Source organism: Schistocerca gregaria, chromosome 4 (assembly GCF_023897955.1).
Source record: "Schistocerca gregaria isolate iqSchGreg1 chromosome 4, iqSchGreg1.2, whole genome shotgun sequence".
In the NCBI taxonomy this organism is placed as follows: domain Eukaryota; kingdom Metazoa; phylum Arthropoda; class Insecta; order Orthoptera; family Acrididae; genus Schistocerca; species Schistocerca gregaria.
The window spans coordinates 480,968,882-480,993,252 of record NC_064923.1 but is presented as its reverse complement, the minus strand read 5'-3'; the positions used below and the strand labels follow the sequence as shown (position 1 = coordinate 480,993,252).

General features: G+C 42.0%; 1 protein-coding gene and 1 non-coding gene across 3 annotated transcripts in view; one reads left to right on the top strand and one right to left on the bottom strand.

The window, feature by feature from the left end:
* Window positions 1-24,371, bottom strand: part of LOC126267172 (zinc finger protein Noc-like) — a 109,920-nt gene that overhangs the window by 45,931 nt on the left and 39,618 nt on the right. The window lies entirely within an intron of this gene.
* Trnas-cga (transfer RNA serine (anticodon CGA)) lies at window positions 3,048-3,122 on the top strand. The gene has a single exon. It is a non-coding gene; the product is annotated as a tRNA-Ser (tRNA).

Below are 24,371 nucleotides of genomic sequence, written 5' to 3'. Positions count from 1 at the left end.
GCACACATTAAAATAAACTAATTTGTGTAATGACTTACAACAGTGAACATTGAGTCACGCTTGAAAAGTATACTTGCTTATTAAATCGTCTCTAACTGCTCATCACGCAACTGCCAAGTACGAATATGCTTATTTCCGATAAGTGATCTATGTATACGGGAAGTAAATTACACATTGCATATGAAGATTACTGGCTGTGGATGAGGTAGTATACGCTATGCGCTAGCTGCAAAGAATTACGATAATTCAGATGAAGTATGATGACCGTCCACATAGACGTAAACAGAGACCGATCGCTGGCTAATTAAAAATATCGGGTCCACAACATTCCGTTATTCGCCTGAACCTGTACATAGGTACGGTGAAAAATTGAAACCTCTATGGTCATCTTAATTGCCTCATTCTCAACCTTGTTCCAGTTTTTTAGCCAATGTGCGACGAACTAATGACGTGTGCATGCCTGTATCAGTTTTTTCAACGTGCAAGAGCACGTTCCGGTATTCGACCGAACCGTTTACGTTTGTAGTTGTTTCCCGATGTAGTTTATAAGAAATCACAAATTCTAACCACAAAAATGCAATCTACAAACAAAATTAAAATTTTTTTTCAATATTTTCTTTTCAGCTATTTTACCTCATCGGTAACTGAGCTTTAATTGGACGAACTTTGTGAAAATAGTAAGTATTTAAGACCTTTATCCTTCACACGGAACGTATCTTCCGTAGATAGTTCAAACAAGTGAAACCTTTATTCCTGCTAACACATCAATACTCCTATTTTGATTTACGAATATTTCAACCAGATTTTCGGTATTCATTGCCATATAAATCGAAAGGATAATGGAATATCATTAGCGATACCACAAGAAAGGTACATTCATACTTGCAGAAAAGCTGACAATTATGTCTGTTGTGATTTTTTTCCTGGGGTTTTCGAGTGTTTACGACAAAGGCAGAAACAAATGGAACTATTTGAGAAAGCACAATAGCCGTATCTGCTTTGATACAGCTGTTAATGATTTACAAGCAGATAGCTTGGAAATTCCTTGTGTTAAACGATAGTAATACAGTTAATTGATAGGAAAGCGGCAGTTGCGTGCAGTTGTCCGTTCTATTTATTCTGTTTACGACATCCGTAATAAAGGGCTCCGCGTTGTAGACTATAGCTAGCCATTTTCTTTGTAATCTTGCAGTTACGTCATATATATGCTCCTAGATTCCTGATGGTAATTCCAAGTTATCTGCTAAGTCTGCTTACGAACAGTCAGTGTACGTGGCAAGCTGTGTTCGCCACTTATAAAACAAGATACTTAAAATGTGTGTCCTTGCTAGCAGAAACAGACGAACGTAAGAGGCAGCACAGTTCCCAAGACGATAATTAACGAAGAGTTCCTGTTATTTTCCTTTCATATTTGTGAACTTAACACGTACCAGAGGTGCAGTTGTTTTGAATACCTCTTAACTGTATAGTGACAGCGTTCAAATAATTTAGTAAATGGCCCAGAAGTAAATTGGCACACATGCTTAAATATTTGTAGGTCGTCTTTAGATTTTCGGTTTCGCAGCACGGTTAATGACATTTTAGACGTTATCAGCTAGCTTCTTTCTGTGTGTAAAGCGCATATTTTGGTTTCTAGTTGTGTGGACTACAACCAGACGTAACTCTACTAGCTCACGATCTCTGGAACAGTGCGAAACTCCCAACGTTTTTATTATTAACACATTTTTTCAGCTATTCGTTGTTCACATGTCATTCTCAGATATGTAACATTTGAGTAATATTTTTGCATTACTTCTGAAATGGGAAGTAATAGTAGGATTTGATCAGCTTTAAAGGATGCTGTCAAATTTGAATTAATCAATAAGTTACTCGTAATTACAGGTTCTGTTTGACACCAGCAACAGTTGACGAAAAATGTCTGACAATGCTACAGTCCTGGACATGTTTTTGTGTTGTTCAAGATTGATGTAAAATACATCTACAGATATTGCAGATATTGGGTGCGTGCGTGCGTGGGGAAGACGGGGGGGGGGGGGGGGGGAGGGCCGTCCAAGGTAACGTGACAATGCCACACAGAGGCACTGCTTCAACATGCTGTTACTGCTCTCACACTTCTCTACAATGCGCAAACGCTGGCTTTCATTTCTCGCTATGATCTAAAAACGCATATTGGACGGAATAGCTTAACAGCAGATAAACCATAGGCTCAAGAACACAGCTTTCATGCTACAGTGTCTCCATCCGCGGAACTATTACAAAATTATATGTACAAATAAGAACTATTATTAGGTAACAGACAAAGAAATCCAAACACACACACACACAGAGAGAGAGAGAGAGAGAGAGAGAGAGAGAGAGAGAGAGAGAGAGAGAGAGAGCGTGTGTGTGTGTGTGTGTGTGTGTGTTCGCTGGAATTGGCAACATCGGACGTTTATACACTGCTAAAATTCAGTTTTTCTTTTTCTTATTCATTTCAGATGGACTTCATATATTAGCCGATGTCAACCTTAGCAATGAAGTGTTATTCTGCCGGCCTCTGAATCTGGTGGGGTCGAACGCCCTTAGGTTCAAGCCCCGGGACATGCTACGTCTTTTCCTTTTTTGTCGAACAGAGGGTTTGAATGAGGGGATTGAGCATATGATGATGTGTGATGTTAGTGCGAACCATTAGAAGTTAAACTGGCGAGTGGTGAGCATGCCGGTAAATATGCTGCTGGGGTAAGGGGGGTGGGGGCAGTACCCAAAGAATAAATTAGGGCACAATAACACGTTCCGGATCTTTCATAGAAGATGAAGTCTTTCCATTGGATGATATGAGTAATTTCTTGGGTTTGAGTGTATTGCACCCACGCGTATTTGGAAGGAAGCGGGGAGCATCCGTCGCTGTGCAGACAAATCGGTTTTAGAGAAATTTAACATTTCTGATGAGAAACTTCCTGGCAGATTAAAACTGTGTGCCCGACCGCGACTCGAACTCGGGACCTTTGTCTTTCGCGGGCAAGTGCTCTACTGGTAGAAGTAAAGCTGTGAATACCGGACGTGAGTCGTGCTTCGGTAGCTCAGTTGGTAGAGCACTTGCCCGCGAAAGGCAAAGGTCCCGAGTTCGAGTCTCGGTCGGGCACACAGTTTTAATCTGCCAGGAAGTTTCATATCAGCGCACACTCCGCTGCAGAGTGAAAATCTCATTCTGGGGACATTTCTGATGTTTGTGTCCGCAGCTAATGTCCGTATTTCTGATCTGTACGTGATGACAGGAAGCAGGAGAGCGTTGAACAATCCAATCTTCATCCTAAGAAACAGCCCATCGCCTCCTTAGGAGCGGATATAGTTGACACAGAAGTTCTGAAAGTTCGTTGCAGATGTCCTCGATATGCTTTGTTTGCTGAACTGTTAAGGTTGCAGCTATGTCATCAGCTAATACATGAAGTACATCTAAAATGGATCAGCAAAAACTGCAGTAAATGATGACGGGTAGATATTTGATTTTGTTCTCCTATGGTATGTTGGTTCAGTTCGCCATGAGTCTGCCATCATAGGGTATACGTTCGAAAATGAAGAGAATAGTTTGTGTTTCGGCTGCACTGATAGTAATGTTCCAAAGAACAAGTCAGTGATGAGAATGTCGTCAAAGTGTTCCTTTACTTTCGGTGCAACCTATGTTAGGTTGGAACTGCCCCAGTATATTGCAGTCAGATACGCAAAGAGAGGGAAGTGACCCGGCGCGGTGTATCACTCGTGTAGACGGAATAGAGCGTGGGATCCAGAACAGAACCTTGAGGGATCTGGCAGCTACGGTACGTAGATGGTTATTGCAGTGTTGACCAGTGCTTATTACTGAGGAAGAACAAGTTTTATTCTATACCTGCACATCCGAATATATTCAGAAAGCTATTGTTCAGTGCAGGTCGGAAAGACTTCCAGTTTTAGTCATTTCTTTCATGTTCTACTAACATATTTAGCGAGCTGAAGATGTCTTTTTATCATGATCCTCACTCAACATACACAATAGCGGAACTGCGTCTGTCATCTTCGCACGCCAGTTAACAAAATTTTACCTATTAGCATTCGCGGGGACCGCGGCGACTTCCTTCAAGAATCACTGCTAGATTTCCGAAGGGCTTACATCGACCTGTAACGATCTTGCAGACAAATCTTTGAATTAGTTCTATTTCTGTCGTTATACCTACTTGGTAAAGATTATTCTTTGGATCAGTACTCTCGAATTGGCCACACTCACGTCACGAGAGCGATTCCCTTGGAAACACCGTCTCTGCTTTCTCCAGCAAGTTCCTAACGAAACGAAATTGTTGGTCCCACTTATTATCACTTCTTAGCGTTACCCCTTATCAGTGCTACGACATCCTCGCAGGCGACTTGATAAAAAACAACCTTGAGGCAGAACAATAATAAATATACAAAATAACCTACCACCTAAACTGCTTACGAAGTTAATTATTTGCACACGCAAGTGATGCACGAGGAAGGAGATAGGAGTCAGCGGATTGGACACGAGTGTACTCGTGACTCGCGGTGGGCGTTGACGAGTGCGCGCATGACTGACGCGTCACACGTGACGTGACGTCAGCCGGCGACGCCCAGCGGCCGCGGCGCGGCGACTCAATTAAAGCGGCTCCATATGTATGGAATCCGGGCCATTGTGTGGCGGGCGCCACACAACAGCGGGCAGGGCTGGGGCCACCTCACGTGTGGTGCGCCCTCAATGCAGGGTGGAGGAGGCGGCACCCACCGGCCTACAAAGCCCGCTGGCCTGCGACTCGTCCCTACTGCTCTCCGTGACGGTTCTGACATGGGACACGAAGAGCGAGGTACCAAAGATGTGTGGTGCAAACTCTCCCCCATTTAACGCTATTACATTCTGCTAGAAGAGTCACACTGTAAGTATCTGTTACGCAATAACCAAGTGTCGTTTTCAAGTCCACATTAGAGCGCAATAGTGTTAAAAGGAGAAGCGAAAGGAGGGAGAGAGAGAGAGAGAGAGAGAGAGAGAGAGAGAGAGAGACGCTGAGTGTTAGAATACTTATTACTCCTTTACGCGGAAATGGCTGGACGCATTTCGTCGAATTTTGAAAGCAGACAGCATATACCCTGAAATTAACATACTGCTTATCTTATATATACCTACCTTCTAAAGGGGTAGGTGTGAAAAAGAAGTGTAGCTCTTAATAAGCTAACAGCAATGCTTTATTCATCCTGTACTTGAAAGTAAGCGCGTTTTGTGACTTTGTTCAAACTTTACAGGTAATATCAAACTCTTAAGAAACATTTTCCCAGTTCCAACTCTCACAAAATGATAAAAGGAAAAACGTATCGCTTACTACATTGTCGCTTTTCATGCAGTAAACCCGCCGCATGAATCCTATTGTTTTACTTTATTACTATTAACTATAGACTTATCCATCAAAATTTCGCAGACGGTAGAAACATATACCACTGGATTCACCTGCAAAATTAAAGTGTTGTACAGGACACAGTCCAGGAGTTGCAACTTCATAAAAAAAATTAGCTGCATGTAAATGAAGCTGCCGTGCGAAATTTGCCAGAGGTACAGGTAAAACGTGTGTACCAACGCGTGTCAAATACGTTGGATGAATGTAAAAAAAAAAAAAAAAAAAAAAAAAAAAAAAAAAAAAAAAAAAAAAAAAAACTTGTGCATGTGCGCAGATGGGCAAAGGCACGGGTAAACGCTTGTTCCTGTACTCCTGAAGCGATTTAAACCAAATTTGATACGCGTATTAGTTACGACCTGGAAAGGAAACCTGTGGGGGCAAGAACCACCAGCTATCTATTGGAGTGGGGGTAATAACGTTGAGAGACAAGGAGGACAACATGGTGAGAGGGAGGAAATGTGGAAATAGACTAATAGAAGACCCAGGTGACACCGCGGGGCGCAGCTAGCAACTAATAAAACAGATATCACAATGATTTTTTAAAAAATTAAGAAAATGTCGCAAAAAGCTACTTTATTAGCAGTTTTCGCGGAGCACTTTTTCCACTTGCCGCATTACACCAGTGTTCCGCTGCACACTGAATGTGCAATCCTCCTCTCGAGTCATGCTGTGAAAAAGCGGTGAATTGGACAGTTATCAATGACAGTCATTTTGCTCGAAACGACTATCTGTTATTGGCAGAAGTTTTGGTTTCCTCAGATTTCAAATGAAACTCTGAAGATCGTACAGTTTATGTGTGTGAAATATGTGACATGCGTAGGACGGACGATGCAGCAAGCGAAACGCTAGGTGTTAGTAAATAATAGCTATTAGGCTGTGAATGTCAAGGTAAGTCCATGGCCTTCATTAATGGTTTATTAAGAGAATAATGTTAATAATGAAGTAAAATACTAAAAAAAGGGTATTAACTAAAAATGTGATACAAATTATTCGCCAATAAATAGGGTTGACCGAACACGAATCATAACAGGTTAAGAGCTAGCCACTGTGAAAATAGCGAAAGAAGCTTTATTATTTAATAATTTTTAACATAACGTATAATCTTTGTCTCGGCTTAAAAACATAAAAATATTTGTTACCCAGATAATCGTGGATGGTTTGATCACTAAATAAACGAAAAAAGAACCAATCATTACGAAAGGAAATGTTTCGAGAAAGAATCGTATAATATTAAGACAAACGTAAACGACTGAAACTGAGCTTAACAAGCACTATAACAAGCATATTGCTGGCTGTGTACATTTCTGTTGGCTTTATATACTTTTACTGAATGAATTTCTGGATTACTCACGATATTTAATATATTAAACGAATGACCAGAGAGGCTGAGATTTTATGGGTTCTGTTTCGATTCTTATTTTGAGTTATGTTTACATGACGGAATTTTACCCCGTTCCGTTATCTCCAGAGCTCTTGGAGACGTCAGTATGTAACATTTACATAAGTCAGTTTATCCTTGTGAAATACAGTCACCTTAATATATAAGGCTATTTACTGGCACGAATCACCCAGTGGAGGCTTTAGAGTCTGCTTCCGACTGAAACTTGATCATTTAACAGTGTCTCAAGCGTTACGTATTTTATGTTGTATCTTTTATTAAGCAGTGGAGACTACGAAATAAAGATTGGAATCAAGCAAACCAGTTGTCAACCTTCTGTCTGCGGTGTTCGCTACTCCCTCTGCTTCTAGCAATACATTGCGTCATTAATGTAATGTGGGTAAGTGGCGTAAAAACCCAACACTTTCATGTTCTCTGCAGGGTCTGCGAGCGGAAAATAAACAGTGCTACACACTTGAGTGTGTTAGCATTAACTCATTATTGACTCTGGCCACCGATAATGGCACTCAACGACTTTTGCGTCCATTACTGATCGCTATCCAGGCAAAACACTTATTTCCCTAACGACAGTATTTTGCATATTTCAGAATGACTGTACTGAATACATTGCTAAATTTCCAGGTAAATTTGTTTTTAACTTAACTTGTCGATAGCTTAAACTTTCAACATGTTGTGTCCTAATATGTAACATTTCTTTTTTTCATTTGAGTTTTATTTCTCTCTCACTTAGAGATGCTTACGACAAACCAAAAACTGGGAATCACGAATTAGAGAATGGATTTGAAACAAAGAGAAAGAATGTTGGATAAAAGATTCAAAGTTGGCAATGCAAAGTTACAACAGCTGTAGCAACACATACGACGGTATGAAGTAATGACGTATTCTTGCATCACTGTTGCTGAAGTGTAAATTATATGGACAACATTCAACAGTAAGTGAAACTTCAGTGCAGTTAAGAACAGAGACAAATTTTGTATTGTTGTGGTAAGAACTGCCACCATTCACACAGTATCATTTTACGACTAAAATTCCCCGCCGGCCGTAGTAGCCAAGACGTTCTAGGCGCTTCAGCGTGGAACCGCGCGACCGCTACGGTCGCAGGTTCGAATCCTGCCTCGGGCATGGATGTGTGTGATGTCCTTAGGTTAGTTAGGCTTAAGTAGTTCTAGGTTCTAGCGGACTGATAACCTCAGATGTTAAGCCCTATAGTGCTCAGAGCCGTTTTTGAAAATTCCCCTTAGTGACTAACAATAACTTTGATAAAAGAAATTACGAAAACTAACTTTATTGCTGCTGATTCTTGCGACTTTTTCGACCACGAACTGTGCACCCTATCTAAGTGGAACAATCTTATAGCATTTATGATACACCAAGGCTGCTGTCCATCGAGAAACCAATTACAGCGCATAAACAAGGCGTGATGAAAAATATTTGGAAGAGTGGACAAGCGAAATGGCGCCTGACATGTTTAACGCATGCGCCTGTCACTTCGAAAGAAGGAAAGAGCAAACGGGTACACTGTGAAGAGTTTGGCGGAACAGAAAAAATACAATTTAGTATGCATCCACTTTGTAGAGATCATTGTGTAATGTTATCGTAACAACTGAGTGTCAAGAAAAACATGCCCACCGTTAGTTAATTAAACACATGCAACGGCATGACATAGCAGCTGGGTTTAATTTTCTTTGAAACTGGCGTGTCATTTGCTTCAGCAATCTTAGCAAAGTTTGGAATACACTACGTAAGTTTCGTGGTACCATGATGTTTAAAATTGGTGCCTTTCTTATACATCTCAATGCAAAATCTTTGCACTGGTCGTTACTCTAACTGCAGCCGTGTATAGTCTAAATTACGGGAATCCAGTGACGTCTATTATCCTGTAACTATTACTTTTATTGTCAAAGTATGTTTTGGTCATCAGGGAATACTTTTATTACTGCTTTGTTTATAGAATATTAGGTTCCTTAAGAGCTCCATCTGATGTAGCTTGCCACAGTTATTTTCGTGCTACCTGTACTCATCTATATGTTCGTCTATTCTAGAAATACATTAAGAAACAGATATATGATTTCAATGAATGCCATCCTCGAGTTGCAATTGCAAATTTCACAAAACACAACGTTTAACATAGTTTGCGAGTGCAGTTCATTAGAAACGTGTACCGTGATTCATTGTATTACAATGACAGTAAGGCTAAGTAGGTAAGGACAGGTACTACGAGAACACTGTAGCAAACTATTTAATTGTAAGGTACTATGGGATTAAACAGCTGAGGTCATCGGTCCAAACTATTTAATGATGTGAAAGAAAACTCTTATGGCATTGTTCGCTGAAGACCGCGAAGGGCAGTTCATCCGCCTAATTAGGAAGGTTTTTACTTCCCTTCACGCGAATTGGCACCTTTTCTTAGCGTAGTGTGACAACTGTGTGTTTAAATGTGTAATGGGTGTTTGTGTAGTGGTTCATATTTCTTTTGGATAATAATGATGAGGGGAGCCGGAAGAGGAGGAAGGTGGTGAAAGCCTGTGACGACATAGTCTACTGCTCCCCAATAGCACCAAACGGGCCGTCAAGCTTAATAACCGACTTAAGTACACCTTAACGGTCTCACATACCCTCACATGACGAGACACTGCAGAGGGCGCGGAGGCTGGTGATCCGGGACATTGAGTCACCATGGCTGCTTTTCTTTGCCGTAAGGGCATGAAGAAAGGCTATACAAAACCTAACATTCTGGAGAGTGAAACGTAAGTAATATCCATCCATGATGCCCCAAATATGTCGACACAAGTGTGACTTTCAAAACGAATAGCTGTCTGCATAACAGGCAGTTCTGAAATCTCACCATGAAATTCTTAGATTTCCGGATTATTATTAATAGCTGTCAGATTTCACTGTGACCTTTGCGGACGTACCGTGTTACTGATATGAAATTGTGGGCAAGTTGAGCGAAATTCGAATCATCTGAGTTCCAGAACCTCACCGAAGTACATTGGTGGCTAAAGAAATTAGCGTATTGAGTATTCTCCTGAGGTAAAGCGTTCACAATATTGAGGATACATTTTGAATTTTCAGTAACGGTCGTAAGAGGGAGGTTAAAGTGCAAACTGATGTACAGACAGTGCTGAAACAGGGGACGCAAAGCATGAATGAATCCAACTGCTGTGGAAGTTGAGAATTGGAAGTTGAGAACTAAATCCATTTGTTGCGAACTATAGACGAGGGGAGAGAGAGAGAGAGAGAGAGAGAGAGAGAGAGAGAGAGAGAGAGAGAACAACCTATGGTAACGAATGTGGTTCGAGCTGCAAATGAAAAACAAGGATTTTATTAGACTAATGCCGACTGAATGGAGACAATCTTCTGACGTTCACAACAACAGGTCGAGTAACCGTGTACTGTCAACGTTGTGGCAGGTATAGCCAGAAACTTGGATATTTGTAACATAGTGGTGCAGTGCACTGAGGATTAGCAAAGCTATTATCAGACACTAGAATTTTTTTGTACGCTGTGCACCTTTTACACAAACAGCAATTGAACTTTAGACGGCACTGACATTACGAGAAACAAAATATTTCGGTGAGATGCACGAAGTGGGTAGGCCCACTTCGCGGTCTTCCAGTGGTCAAGCAACTGTTTTTATACTAACAGTACTACAGAATTTTGCAATGGAAATTTTAAGTCGTCTATTGTACAACGTCTAAGTGAAGGAACAATGTTCGGCATTGTAAATAAATGCAAACATCTAAACGTAGGAAGGATACGTACCCTCAAAAGCGCCAGTTTCGAGACATAACTTGCTGCTGGCATAGCGTGTCACGAAAGAGGTGCCATTTATATCGGTGGATTACCCCATTAACATTAACGGCCTGGGCACTGTAGTTTTGACTGTATGGGCTGGGAGCGATGCTGTCAGTCAAGTCGCTAACCGTCCCGCGAGCTCATGTGTGTATGTGTATGTGTTTTACGTCAGCGGGTCACTAAAGATTGCCCGTGCCTGCAATAAGGATTCCGTTTTTCACCTACTAAGTTACGGACCCATAAAAATGACCGCAATCGATGTTTCACCGAATCAATCCATCATCACTTTTTTCTCTAACAAATCACGAATGCACATCCTGCACGTACATTTTAAAAAGGAAGAGCGTTTAACACGTTATGATTTCGAATCTAGAAGGCATTACGCCGGAGTGGACACTATAACACTGCTCTAATTATTCACAAACCGACCAGCAATGGGACACGTATGTAATATGTTACGAACGTGAGATCTCTCGTCCCTTCACCAGAACCTTTCATAGTTCTATTAAGTTCTTATGGATCTAAGAGACTGGATTTATTTCACAGCATTCCATTTCAAGCTTAGGAAGCTCAGTGTGTGAAACGTGCTTTAACTGTGTGTTCTAACAAAACGAATTTCCCTGGAACCGGGGGAACCAGGTAAAGAGTGTGAACTTTGCGGTATGAATACCACATTTCAGGAGACCACATGCTGGTTTATTTATAACCTAAGTTTTTTCCATGGCTGGTAGAAGTCTGCATTACCAGCATGTGTTCAGGTGTGGTGGTTACGAATTGGGATGCCATCAAGTCTGAACGACTTGCGAAGCATCAGCAAATTATCGTCTATAAAAGCAAATGGTTGCTGCTATTTCATTATAAATTGTCTTCTATTACAATAGGTGCAGTCTTTTAATATTTCCACAATGAACAAAATAATTTACCAATGCTAATAAAACAAATAACCGAAAAAACAAAACCTGGCTATACCAGTCAAAAGCAATTAGAAATAAATTCACCATTTTCGGCAACACGTCTCTGATTGCGCCACGCAGGCCACACCTTCTCCCAAGGCCGATGACAGGACATGTGTCTAGACTCAATAATATTCTTTTTTTATAGGAATTCCTATTCATGTTCCACGAGAAAGAATTTGTATATCTGTAATCTTTTGGCAATAGATAGGTAATGGGAGTTTCTGAAATTTAGTGTTATATTCACGAACACCATTAGCAAGCATTTTCTAAGTATTTCTCCTAACATACTTTTGACGACAGATAGCGTAGGAATGGGTTGGTTCTGTACCATTAAATAAATTAAACCATCAATTCATTGTTCGTCTTGGAGAATTTAGAAGTCTAAATCGTTTGAACTTCTGATACATTAACTGTATTACGCAGAAGCCGAACTGGAAAAATATGAGCAACAGAATTGCGAATATCGGAAAATGAGTCGCGTACGGAGTACAGTTCGACTTCGTTTTATTGAGAATCCGAGCTGAGCCTATAAGCAAGAAGGTATATTCAGAAAACCGGCTTTATGCAGTTCGAGACATTATGACACAACTTTGTATCTATATCTATCGCAACATACTTTTATGACTTCGAAAGATGGACCTACAGAAAATTAGATACGGTTTTTTATTAACATGGTGAAGTCTTGTAACAGGAAGATTTAGCGAACACATTTGAGTTAGAAATGAACTATTACTTCTTTATTACCAAATGGCTTCTAGGGACAACAAAAATTTCATTTCCAACATTTCATCCGACTTTGACCAACTGCAAAACTTAAAGTGCTGTCGTAGCCTAATCGTTAAAAGTTATGATCATTTATTAAAGGTTAAACAAAAGAAGCTGAGCCCTGTGCTGCTCGCGTTCATGCCCTCTGTTCTGTGGCATTGTAAGTACGCTGTTTAGATGTTTTTATTGGTAACGCCACGTAGCGCTCTGTATGAAAATCACTGTCTGTGCTGTGTACAGTCTGTGGCTGGTTCAAATGGCTCTGAGCACTATGGGACTTAACATCTGTGGTCATCAGTCCCCTAGGATTAGAACTACTTAAACCTAACTAACCTAAGGACATCACACACATCCATGCCCGAGGCAGGATTCGAACCTGCGACCGTAGCAGTCGCGCGGTTCCGGACTGAGCGCCTAGAACCGCTAGACCACCACGGCCGGCACAGTCTGTGGCTGGTTTTGATTGTTGATAGCTATTGTAGTATTGAGCAGTTGGATGTTAACAGTGCGTAGCGTTGCACAGTTTGAGGTGAGCCGCCAGCAGTGGTGGATGTGGGGAGATACATGGCAGAGTTTTGAAAGCGGATGATCTGGACGTGTGTCCATTAGAGACAGTAAATTTGTAAGACTGGATGTCATGAAGTGCTATATATATTATGACCTTTGAACACTATTAAGGTAAATACATTGTTTGTTGTCTATCAAAATCTTTCATTTGCTAACTATGCCTACCAGCAGTTAGTGCCTTCAGTAGTTAGAATCTTTTATTTAGCTGGCAGTAGTGGCGCTAGCTGTATTGCTGTAGCTTGAGTAACGAAGATTTTTGTGAGGTAAGTGATGATGAAAGGTATAGCTTATTGTTAGTCAGGGCAATTCTTTTGTAGGGATTATTGAAAGTCAGATTCCGTTGCGCTAAAAATATTGTGTGTCAGTTTAAGCACAGTCTTGTATAATTTTTCTAAGGGGACGTTTCAGCAATTTGTCGCGTCGAGTGGCGTCTCGTTTCTTCCTTACTTACAGGCGTTACGACGTCGCTGGCTTGCTTCCATGAGTGGCAGCAGCAGCAGCGTTTATCGGTACTAGTACTGTCTTACTATCTTTGGTGTGACCGCTAGTATTTCGCGGTGGTGGTGGTGGTGGTGGTGGTGGTGGTGGTGGTCAGTTGGCTGGGACGGAGCAGCGAGGAAGTCTCAGTTGGCTGGGACGGAGCAGCGAGGAAGTCTCCGCGGCGCGAGGCCAGGCCGGGATCATTGGTCGCGTGCTCGCGCTGTCTGATCGTGAGGTGCTAGCTGCGAGAGCAACAAAGTTCGTTGCCCACCGAACCTGGACGCTGAAGTTGAGTCATCAGTTAACCTGTTATGAAACCTCAACTATTGGGACATCTCTTCGTTCATTTGCAGGTTGTTGCTTCCTGGGCCATTCGTGCTAGCAGCAACGTATGACATGTTGGAGTCGGCGAAACCTTGCAGCCGTCTTCCTATATTGTGATTAATTATTAAACTTACTCTTACTTGCTAGTGAAGTGCACCAGCGGTATTTTCTGCAGTGTGGCCGTTAATGTCCCAGTTACCTGCTCTGGTCGTTAGCGTAGTTTTCCGGCAGTGTGCCTTTCCTCGTTGTGTTGATGCTGTCCGGCACGGCGTGTAGTTCGACAGCACTTTAACTTGTTTGGTTCATATTTTGCTTAAAGCGCTTATTGTTCCCTTGGATGTTTTCTGAAGACCTAGGGCTGTTCGTATCCTCGTCCTCGGCCGATATTTTCCATCGTTGGTCGGACGGAAGGGAATTGGTTAAGTTGGTCGGTCCTTGGACCGTCCGTAGTTTAGGCTGTCATCCGATTATTTAACTTCAACTCTTGGCTGCCTTTCTTATCTCACCTTACGTTTGAGCTACCTTCTCAGGCCGACCCTTGCAACACGCCTGAGCACTTGTGTTTTGTTTTAGATTGTGATTTTCATTTTAGCTTGAAGTATTGTGCGATGTCTCTGGCCGTGTATTAATTCAGTTCTTTTTAACTTTTACATATAGGCCTTCAGAAGTGTTAAACTAAAATTTTGAAGATTGATATTATTTTTAAAAAAATTCCTAAAATTTTGCTCTATTTGAAATTGTTTGTAATCCAGGCCCTAAGCCGTTAGATGTTTGATGTGTTTCGTGTGGCCTTCGGCCGAAGATTTACATGAACGCCTTTCAATAAGGCCTTCAGCCGTGCGTATTCTTTAGAGGAAAAATTTATTTTAAATTGTTTGACTTGTTGTTCGTGCCTTCAGCCGTTGTTTCAAATTTGTGGCCTTCAGCCATGCAATAAGTTAATATTTTTTAATTAGGCTTTATGCCATTCTGTTGTAAGTTTAAAAAGAAATTTCTTGGTTAGAAAACTTGTTTATTAATTCGTTTTAATTATAGTTGTCCTTCAGACGTGTAGTTGAGGTCTTCAGCCGCTAATTGTTTTCAACTGCATTTTTTTTAAATTTACCTTCTGTTTTTAATTGCTTTTGATATCTAAGCCAGCCCTTCAGCCGTCCTTGTTTTTGGTGTGGTTTTAGGCCCTCAGCCCAGAAACCATTTCAAGTTTTCTTTAACTGGGCCTTCAGTCACATTGTCTAATTGTGATATTTTAAAGCAAAGTGTAAATAAGTGGTTCTTAGAAAAATAAAGTTGTTTGTTTGATTGTGCAACTCAGAGTAACTGTTTACGTCTCCATCCACAATCGTAACCTTATCCTATGTGCTCTCTGAGTACCTACCAACCAGGTTTCAGAAGGTGCGAGAAAATACAAACTGCCCGCCAGAGATGGTGTCGCCAAACGTGTTGTGCGTTTGGTTTCCTAAATCCTTACAAGAGAGCGATGCAACAACTGGACTTGGGACTGTAGCAGGGACTGAACGAGGACCAAGGGCTGAGCAGTCTCGTGTGCTATCATCTACGCCTTGAGAACTGTCATTTAATCCATGTGGCTGGCATGATATGCTAACCTCAATGGTAATTAACTCGGAAACGGCAAAAGGTATCTTTTCTCAGCACGGCCTACTATGCAACATCCTTGCAAGCTTTCCAGACTGTTTCTGACCACCCTGTATATGTCTTGCGGCTGTGTTACTCGCAAAACCCAAACTGTCCATGCTGCAATAATCCATTATGTAAGAATCAGAGCGCTGAGATACTTTCAACAAACTTCAAACGTAATTTCAAACCTTTTCTGGGCTATTTCTCGCTTACATGCTTAACGTCTAATATTAACACATTAACTCATTTGTAATAAGAAATTTAAAGCTGTTTCATACATGCGCATTCCAGTCTTTAAAGAATCGTGGTTGGTTGGTTGGTTGGTTTTGGGGGAAGAGACCAAACAGCGAGGTCATCGGTCTCATCGGATTAGGAAAGGACAGCGAAGGAAGTCGGCCGTCCCCTTTCTTGAGGAAGCATCCCGGCATTTGCCTGGAAAGAATCGTGGTTTTCTAGCACATTATTAAAGCAGTCACCGCGCCAAGTGATTTATTAAATAGATGAGCATTCAGTTCCCAGCCTTTCTGCTTTCTTGCCCAGTTTGGCAGCCCACATGTCAAACCTCAAATACTTTAACAGCTCCTCGTTTAGCCCGTCCTCAGACCAAACAACTGACGGATATCGGTGAGGCGGAAGGTGTGGAGGGTGGGGAGGGGGGGGGGGAGGGGGCTCACGGAAAATCATCTAAGTTTTCCGAGGCACCGGCACTTTCCTCTAGACAACAGGTTCCCATGAAGGTTAATGAAGTTTTTAAAAAATGAGGAAGATTTGTTCAAAAATGGTTCAAATGGCTCTGAGCACTATGGGACTCAACTGCTGTGGTCATCAGTCCCCTAGAACTTATAACTACTTAAACCTAACTAACCTAAGGACATCACAGACATCCATGCTCGAGGCAGGATTCGAACCTGCGACCGTAGCGGTCGCGCGGGTCCAGGCTGAAGCGCCTAGAACCGCTTGGCCACCACGGCCGGCCAAGAGTTGTTTATTCAGTGATTAATTTTAAATCTTAACTAGTAACACATAAATGAAAATATTTAAAAAATAATTTGAATTGTCAGCATGTTGAAAATACTGCCATGTTATTAGTTTGTCGCGGAGCACTTACTCGCTTCCTGCGGAACACCAGCGTTTGGGAAACATAGCTCTAGGCTACAGAGGCAGCCTAGAATTTAGTGAATTACGATCAAGATTTTAAGAAAAAAAAAGAAAAAATGGTCTGCAAGTTAAGTCATTACGTGCAGTCGGCACTCCTAGTTCGGGCGAGTAGTTCGGGAACAGATTAGTAACTCCGCAATAGAAGGTGGTGGGTGTCTCAAGTTCTCAAGTGTCACGTCTGGAGGCGGCAATAATGAACACGTTGCTTGACGGGGGGGGGGGGGTGGGGGGGGGGGGGGGGGGGAAATTGGGAAGGAAGTGGAGGAAGGCAGGTCTCGCGCCCATCTGGCCGCGGCGGGTTTCCGCAAGGCGTGGCCGCCGTCGAAATTAGCGTCGTGGGGGTCGTTGTTTCCACCTGGTGGAGACCAAGGCGCGCGAGCGCATGCGCAGACACTCGCGATAAATCTCTCCTCGCCAATTGTTGGCCGTCTTTCACCGTAAACTTCAAAGCGCTCGATAAAGCCGCCTGAAATACGGCGCCGTAAAACATATTGCCTACCGCCCGCCTGTTTCCCCGAGAATAAAGATATTTATTACCGCCGTCAGATATATTACCACCCCCGTATTAAACGTAGCGTTCCTGCTTTTTTATGAATTTACAACTACATTATTTTGCATCTGAATATTGGAGGGTTACGGTTGCGTTACTGTGGCAAGTGACATGTTTACACTCCCTCGTAACTTTCGTGGCAACGGCGAAAAACTTTGTGTTTTATGCCATTCCACATCTTGTCGGGCGCTGTAACATTTTAGGGTTGATAATTCAGTAAGCCAGTTTACGAGACAGCTGAAGTTATTGTTCCGAAATTTGTGGCGGTCTTCAAAAATTGGGGCACGCCGCTCTCTTCCGGCGGATGGTGGGGGAGGAGGGGAGTTTGCTGGGAGCAGCAGCGAGTGGGGGGGAAGGGGGTGACCTATAGAGGCAGGACGGGTGGAGAGGGACAGACAGGGGAGGCAGGAGAAACAAAAACCGCCGGCATATCTTGCGAGATTTAAAGTCGGCCTGTGACGCAGAATAGGACGTCACGTCGCTAAACAGCATTCTCTGTCCAATACACGTACTTCCAACTCCACTGAAGCGAAACTAACGCGTTGCGAAAGCAATTCGACCACAAATCTGCATTTTCCTCTTCAATCGTCCTGTTTTATTTTTCTTGGCGAGATCAATTATTCTTTTCAGTAGGTCATGTCTCGCTCTCTCCTTGGCTTTTAGAGCACAGTTGGACCCCAATACTCAGTGAATCTTAACACTAAATTACTAGAGTGATGTTTACAAACCTTTGGATATATAGAGCACCATCGTTTATTACATGATATTGGGTGCTAATTTTTCGCTGAGACAGAAACAAATTTGTTGTCCGTCAAGATCGTGAATATCCCATTTCAAAATTACTGCGACACAGTATCCTCTTCTAAATAATGTCTGACCAATGTTCCTACCTATTTTCAAGATTCGTTGCCTGAAAGACTAAGATCTGTACAAACATCTAAGGTTAAATTCATTTTGGCATCGGCGGCAAGAGCAGCAACAAAACACAAGATATCATTCCAGGCACTACGTAATACCCTAACATGGAAGCATATTGAGTTACAGCACAGAGTCATCGTAAGGTAAATTTTATTCGTTTGTATTATTAATGGTGTTTATATTTTAGGATGAGAGTAAATAACAGATGAGTAAAGAATTTCAGAGTGTTCCGTTTTCTTTCTTCAGCTACGTACGCTGTTGAGTATTTACCAGGCAATAATACAGTAGCTTAACTAACCCGGCAGAAAAGCCGAGGGCGCTAATGCCCCTTTCCCGGATTCGGGAGGCGAATCGGCCCCGGATCGAACCCTTCAAATGTTCATGTGTGTGTGAATTTCCAAGGGACCAAACTACTGAGGTCATCGGTCCCTAGACTTGTACACTACCTTAAAATAACTTACGGTAAGGACAACAGACACATGCATGCCCGAGGGAGGACTCGAACCCTTCCGGCGGGAGGGGCCGCGTAATTCGTAATATGGCGCCTCTAACCACGCGGCATCGAACCCTTCCGGCGGATTAACGACAAGGGTCGGTGTAAGGACGAGCCTGGACATCGCTTTGGAGTCCCCCCCCCCCCCCCCCCCCCCACACACACACACATCCGACTAGGTAAATACCGTCCTGGTTTCCACGTCCCGTCTCTGTTACACACTACGCAAACATTTCGAAAATTCTCACACTTTAACATACGCTTACTCTAGACGCGGACAGACGGCGTACACTAATTCCATTCCGGCGAGAGGGGTGACGTAGCAAAGGCTTCCGGTGACCCACTGTCACTATCACTGTCGACTCGTATTACAATCCCAGCCCTGTAGGGTAACGAGGCAAGATGATGATGGATGATGATAATGACGATTATTTGAACTTACCACCTACCACAAAGCACAAATGTCTACCTACATAGGTAGGAATGATCATCAAAATAAAATAAGAGAAATCAGAGCTCGAACAGAAAGGTTTAGGTGTTCGTTTTTCCCGCTCGCTGTTCGGGAGTGGAATAGTAGAGAGATAGTATGATTGTGGTTCGATGAACCCTCTGCCAAGCACTTAAATGTGAATTGCAGAGTAGTCATGTAGATGTAGATGTAGAAATTATATAGGCTATCTGAAAGGTACTGCTATGCGAATCTTGGATTTGAACCTCATCTTATCCTATTTTTGACGGAGTTTAGTCCATGTCGTTCACGACGCTTTTTTCCGCTATTTCCCCACTCACCGAATACGTTTGACATCAGTAGACGCTGCAGTAGATGAATTAACAGCTGAGCGATGATTGTCACATTTTTGTGCTAGGATTAAAAATGGGTATGTGGTAGTGCTGTTTGCAAAAATACGGTTAGCACATTCCAACGTACTATGGTGGTTCATGGAGTAAAATTCGAGCTATGACCTTACGGTTCCATACAGGAATATAGTGGAACAGCGTTGAAACAGTTCAGAGATAATCTGATATCGATCTCGGGCACTGGGAATTTTAGTCCGTCATCTATCCACGCGAATGCCAAATCATTACAATGATGTATTAAAGAATTGATTTTAGGTACTTCTAGAGTAGTCTGAAATCATACATGTCTTGTAGAGAAAGCTAGTTTCCTCACAGTGAGGTAAAATTTTAACGTATACGTAACAACCCCGAAAGAAAGGTCACTGGAAAACATTCAGCAAACCTATGCTTACAAGTTTGAAACCATCCACCCAATATCATGACCCGTAGATTGTTCCTTTATAATGCAAAGTTTAAAATCGTACGTAATTTTACTGGAGTACTTGAAACAGAAGTTACGACCAGCTGCTTGGTACCCAGTAAATAGTCTTATTCTTGTCAAATAATAGAATAGATTGTTCTCACAAGAGTTGTTTAATTTTAGACTTCGACGCACGATTTCAGGTTATAACAGAGCTATCAGATGAATAAAAGCTAAGTATGAATGCATTATATCGCCAGAATGAGCCAAAAATCTGCCGAAACTTTTTCCGTACCGAGACGGTGTTAGTCATTGAACAGTATCCCAGAACTTTCTTAAGCCATTACTGCAATATAAAGATATTCATGTGTCGTTATATAGTAAGGCAAAAGCCACGAATTCGCAAGGCAGTAAGACAGTGTTTTATGGGACACATCCCCACAGTAGATGTAGTGTCGACGTCATCAACTGCTGTTTGAGCCTATTGCGTCTTTGTACTTTGGTGTATTTTTTTAGAAGTAGAAGCTCGCTAAAGGCAGTATCTGCTCCTTTTTCTCAATTACGGCGTTTTACAAGAAAAGATCTTTACACCTAATGCTGGGGTAAGCTTCCTTTACAACAATGTAAAAGACAAAGTCCAAACCCTTTTGCATTACTTGTCTGCTGCGGAACTGTTCGCCACATTCGATAATAACAATGAACTCCGTATGTTAGAGAGGTGTATGTGATCGGACGATTGCAAGTGATTAAATAAGAAGTTTGCTCTCTTTGGGTTGCTCTTTTTTAGAAAATAGGTGTAAACAGTGAATTGCCTCTTGAGAATCAGTCAGGGAAATGTGAAAGAAGGGTTACGTGGGATGTTGCCTTCTGTCTTAAGAGAGATGGCTGCCTTTATCCCTGACGATTTTGAGAATCTGTAGTTCTAAGTAACTACTTGAAATTGGTAGACAACGGAGTTCATAGATGGCAAGTGCAAATCTAAATCTTAGAACACACTTGGGTCTGCATCTGGAGAACAAATTTAGAAACAATGTGTAATGATTAGAAAAAATGCATTGACGACTTTTTATATGAAATGAAAGACAATGCAATGCTCAAGTTAGTAACTATAGTATTTGTTTCAAGTAACTGGTTTCATCATTTATGATCATTCTAATGCTGAGGCCCCATTTGAAGACAGCGCCATCATCAATTTTGTCAGCTAATGACGATACCTGTCGCCGAACTTACACAATTTATTACGTGGCTGTCTTGTCCCCAGCATAAGCACTTAAAAATAATTGAATATAAAACAGTCGTGTAAATAAAACTACATCGTCTGTGGCAGTCGGTGCTACTGATGTTAATAAACATGCAATCAATAATTACGGAAGCATTCCTGTGCTTGAAGGCCTGAAACATGCTCTCATTAGCCAAGAATTTTTTGTTTTGTTTTTCTTCCAGGTCGTTTCTTTTATTAATGAAGACATATGATGTAACGTATTTACTTTACATCAGACGTATTCTTTGAGCGTCCTAGAGTTAATTTTCTGTTCAACTATTTTAAGTAATTTGTCACTGGTAATGACACTTCATTTTTAAAAATGTGTGCGCTTGGATGGTTTATTTTTATAATTAACAATTCTGAAGTTTATTTTTCAAACAATGGCTAACTTCTGAATGTAATGAGCATTTTTCAAATCATGGCTAGTATTTGAGTATGATGACCCTATAGTTTGCCACAAGTTTTCAGTTGGAACTGTTTTACAAGGGCCTCCAGTAGTTGCACACTACCATTACATTATACACACATCCTGTAGAGAAGTGATCGTTCAACTGTCGTTGACTACCCTGGCCTTCGATTTTCTTCAAGCGACTTACTTTTATTACTATTATACAAAGTGTCCCAGGAGGAATCGTCAATGTTCGAGGATATGACACGAACGATCATTCGAAGCAAAGTAGTCAAGTAAAGACGCCCTGTAAAATGCATACCTTAACAGCCATGAGTATTTGTGCAGTAGACGAGATGTCTTTCATATTAGAGAACATGAAGTAATCATTGTATTTAAGGTATGCATTTTAGACCCAGCGTTTACTGTACCACGAATGATCGATCCCGTCAAATCCGTGAATACTGACCATTGCCCATGGAACCCTTGTATGCGTGGCTTTTCAGTTGAGGTTATGGGATCTTCTACAGATGACGTGGGGGGTTATGTAATAACATGATATAGGAAAGTCCAATGTGCCGTAAGTTGTCAAATGGTGTACTCAGTCTGAAGCAACACAGCATCAGGACTGTGCTTAACACATGTTGGACAAGCTTCCAAGTTTGGAAACTGTAATTACACGGTCTTTCTGGAAATCAAAACTGCTGCAGATTTATCGTCTGTATTGTTTGCAAGGATATCAAAATGACTGTACCGATTATTTTTCCTATGAAACACAGACGATCGATTTCTATATAGTTTTGCAGAAGTGATGATTAAGTGATCACTTCAGACAAGGCATCTGGTAGGTATGTTGATGAGGAACGCAACAGTAACTGGTAGTAACTGCTTGATATGTGTACCAAGAATGTACCTGCAACGGTATTCTTAAAAATGGGCGCAAGTTTTGGACCACCTTTTACAGTAGTGATATTTTCCTACCTCTACCAACAACGTTTCGTCTCGCGTCAGCTCAGCTGCCAATACGCGTGTACTGTGTAAACTGAAGAGCAAGCAGCGGTATTCGGGGAAGCAACATTTCCTTTGAGAACCCCACAATATGACTAGCAAAGCTTCCCGTCTACCAGCGCATAGAAATGATAGGTGACCTACGTGGACTGCGTATGTTTACGTACATTAGTCTCATTAATAACTAATATTTTTATTTAGAGAGTTTAGTGATGTTTGTGGAAAATAAGCACTTTCCCGTGCATAACTGGGCACTGCGTCGCCACTGATTTAGTGAGCGCGCTGCGGAATCGAGGGGATGACTTTCAGAAACGTTTAGTTGTTTCTTGTGACGTCATAGGGTAGAGATAACTCGCGTCACACTTATCCTCTCTGAGGCAGACATTGTCGGATCCACTAGATTTCCTATAAGATCGAAGGTAAATCCAGCATTCATTAGGCCCACATCTCTGCAGAAAATCTGATCAATCCAATAGAGAACGTCTTTGCAACTGTATTTTTGACAGCGTATTGTTGTCAACGCAAGGAAAAAACACAGTTTTAAATTTGGAACACTCAACCAGTCCACATTTTACTTGAGTCCAACTACTTCGATACGTCCGAAGGGAACAACTACAGGAGCTTCCAAACATAAAGAAAAAATAACACCCTCTTGTTTGCGAAGTCTAGTAACGAGAGCCTATTTTCTCGCTATAGCCTCTAGACACACGTGATATTCTAAAATATCAGTGAGTCAAAGTTGGAATCGGCCAACCCAGACAAATACCTGGGTGTAACACTTTTAGGGATATGAAATGGAATGATGACATTGGCTCAGTCGTGAGTAACTAAGGTGATGGACTTCGGTTTATTGGTAGCATACTGGAGAAATGTAAGAGTACAAAGCAGATTGCCTACAAATCCCTCGCACGGCCCACTCTAGAATATTACTCAAATATGTGGGACCCGTACCAGGTAGGTACAATGGGGAATATTGAACGTATACAGGGAAGAGCAGCGCGAGTGGTCAGAGATTTGTTTAATCATGAGAGTGTGTCACAGAAATACTGAAGGAACTGAGGTGGCACACTTTTAAAGACATTTTACATCCACCCGAGAAAGTCTACTAAGAAAGTTTCGAGAACCAACTTTAACTAATGACCTACAAATATAGTACAATCTTCTACTTATAGATCAAATAAGGATCACGACGACAAGATTAGAATAATTACAGCACGCAAAGAGACATTCAAACAATAATTTATCCCCGCGTTCCAAACGTGTGTGGAACGAGAAGGAAACCTAATAACTGGTATAATGGGACGTACCCTCTGCGGTGCACTACACGGTGGGTTGCAGAATATAGATGTAGATGACCCCACTAAATCACATTCACAGTTTCTTAGAAGTGACTGTGGGTCTTTGATGACGCTTTAGATGTTTCATATAAATCTAACAGTATGAGGAAAAGCTGTCATTCGACACACTCGGCATTTCTTGTCAGTGGTTGGAACATATTCTGCCTTCTTCGTGCTGCTGAGGTCCGTGCGAAAGAAACGTGCAAGGAGCAGTGCAGCTGTGGAAGGAACGGGAGGAGGGGCGAGGTGGCAGGTGGAACATATCACCGGCTGAAAGCGCCGCGCGCCGGACAAATGGCGGCGACATTTCCGCAAGAAGTTGAGGAGCACTCGCCTGGCAGTGACGGACGGCGGGCTATACACGCAGACCCCAGCCGCGCCCCGGCGCGCACATAAATAAAACTATAGAAACGCGCTTCGTCGCCGACTGCGAGGAGATGAGGTGGTGGTGGTGGTGGTGTGTGTGTGTGTGTGTGTGTGTGTGTGTGTGTGTGTGTGTTTTGGGGGGAGGGGGAGGTAGTGAAGGTGAGAATAAACGGAGGCCTGTTCACCTGCTCAGCACCTGACAGTCGTGGCTGTGGAAAGGAAATTACGAGCTGGGTGGGCCAGCCTGAAAAAGTATCTAGGTTCGAAGCTGTAGTCGATGATGGTAAAATCTTCCAAGT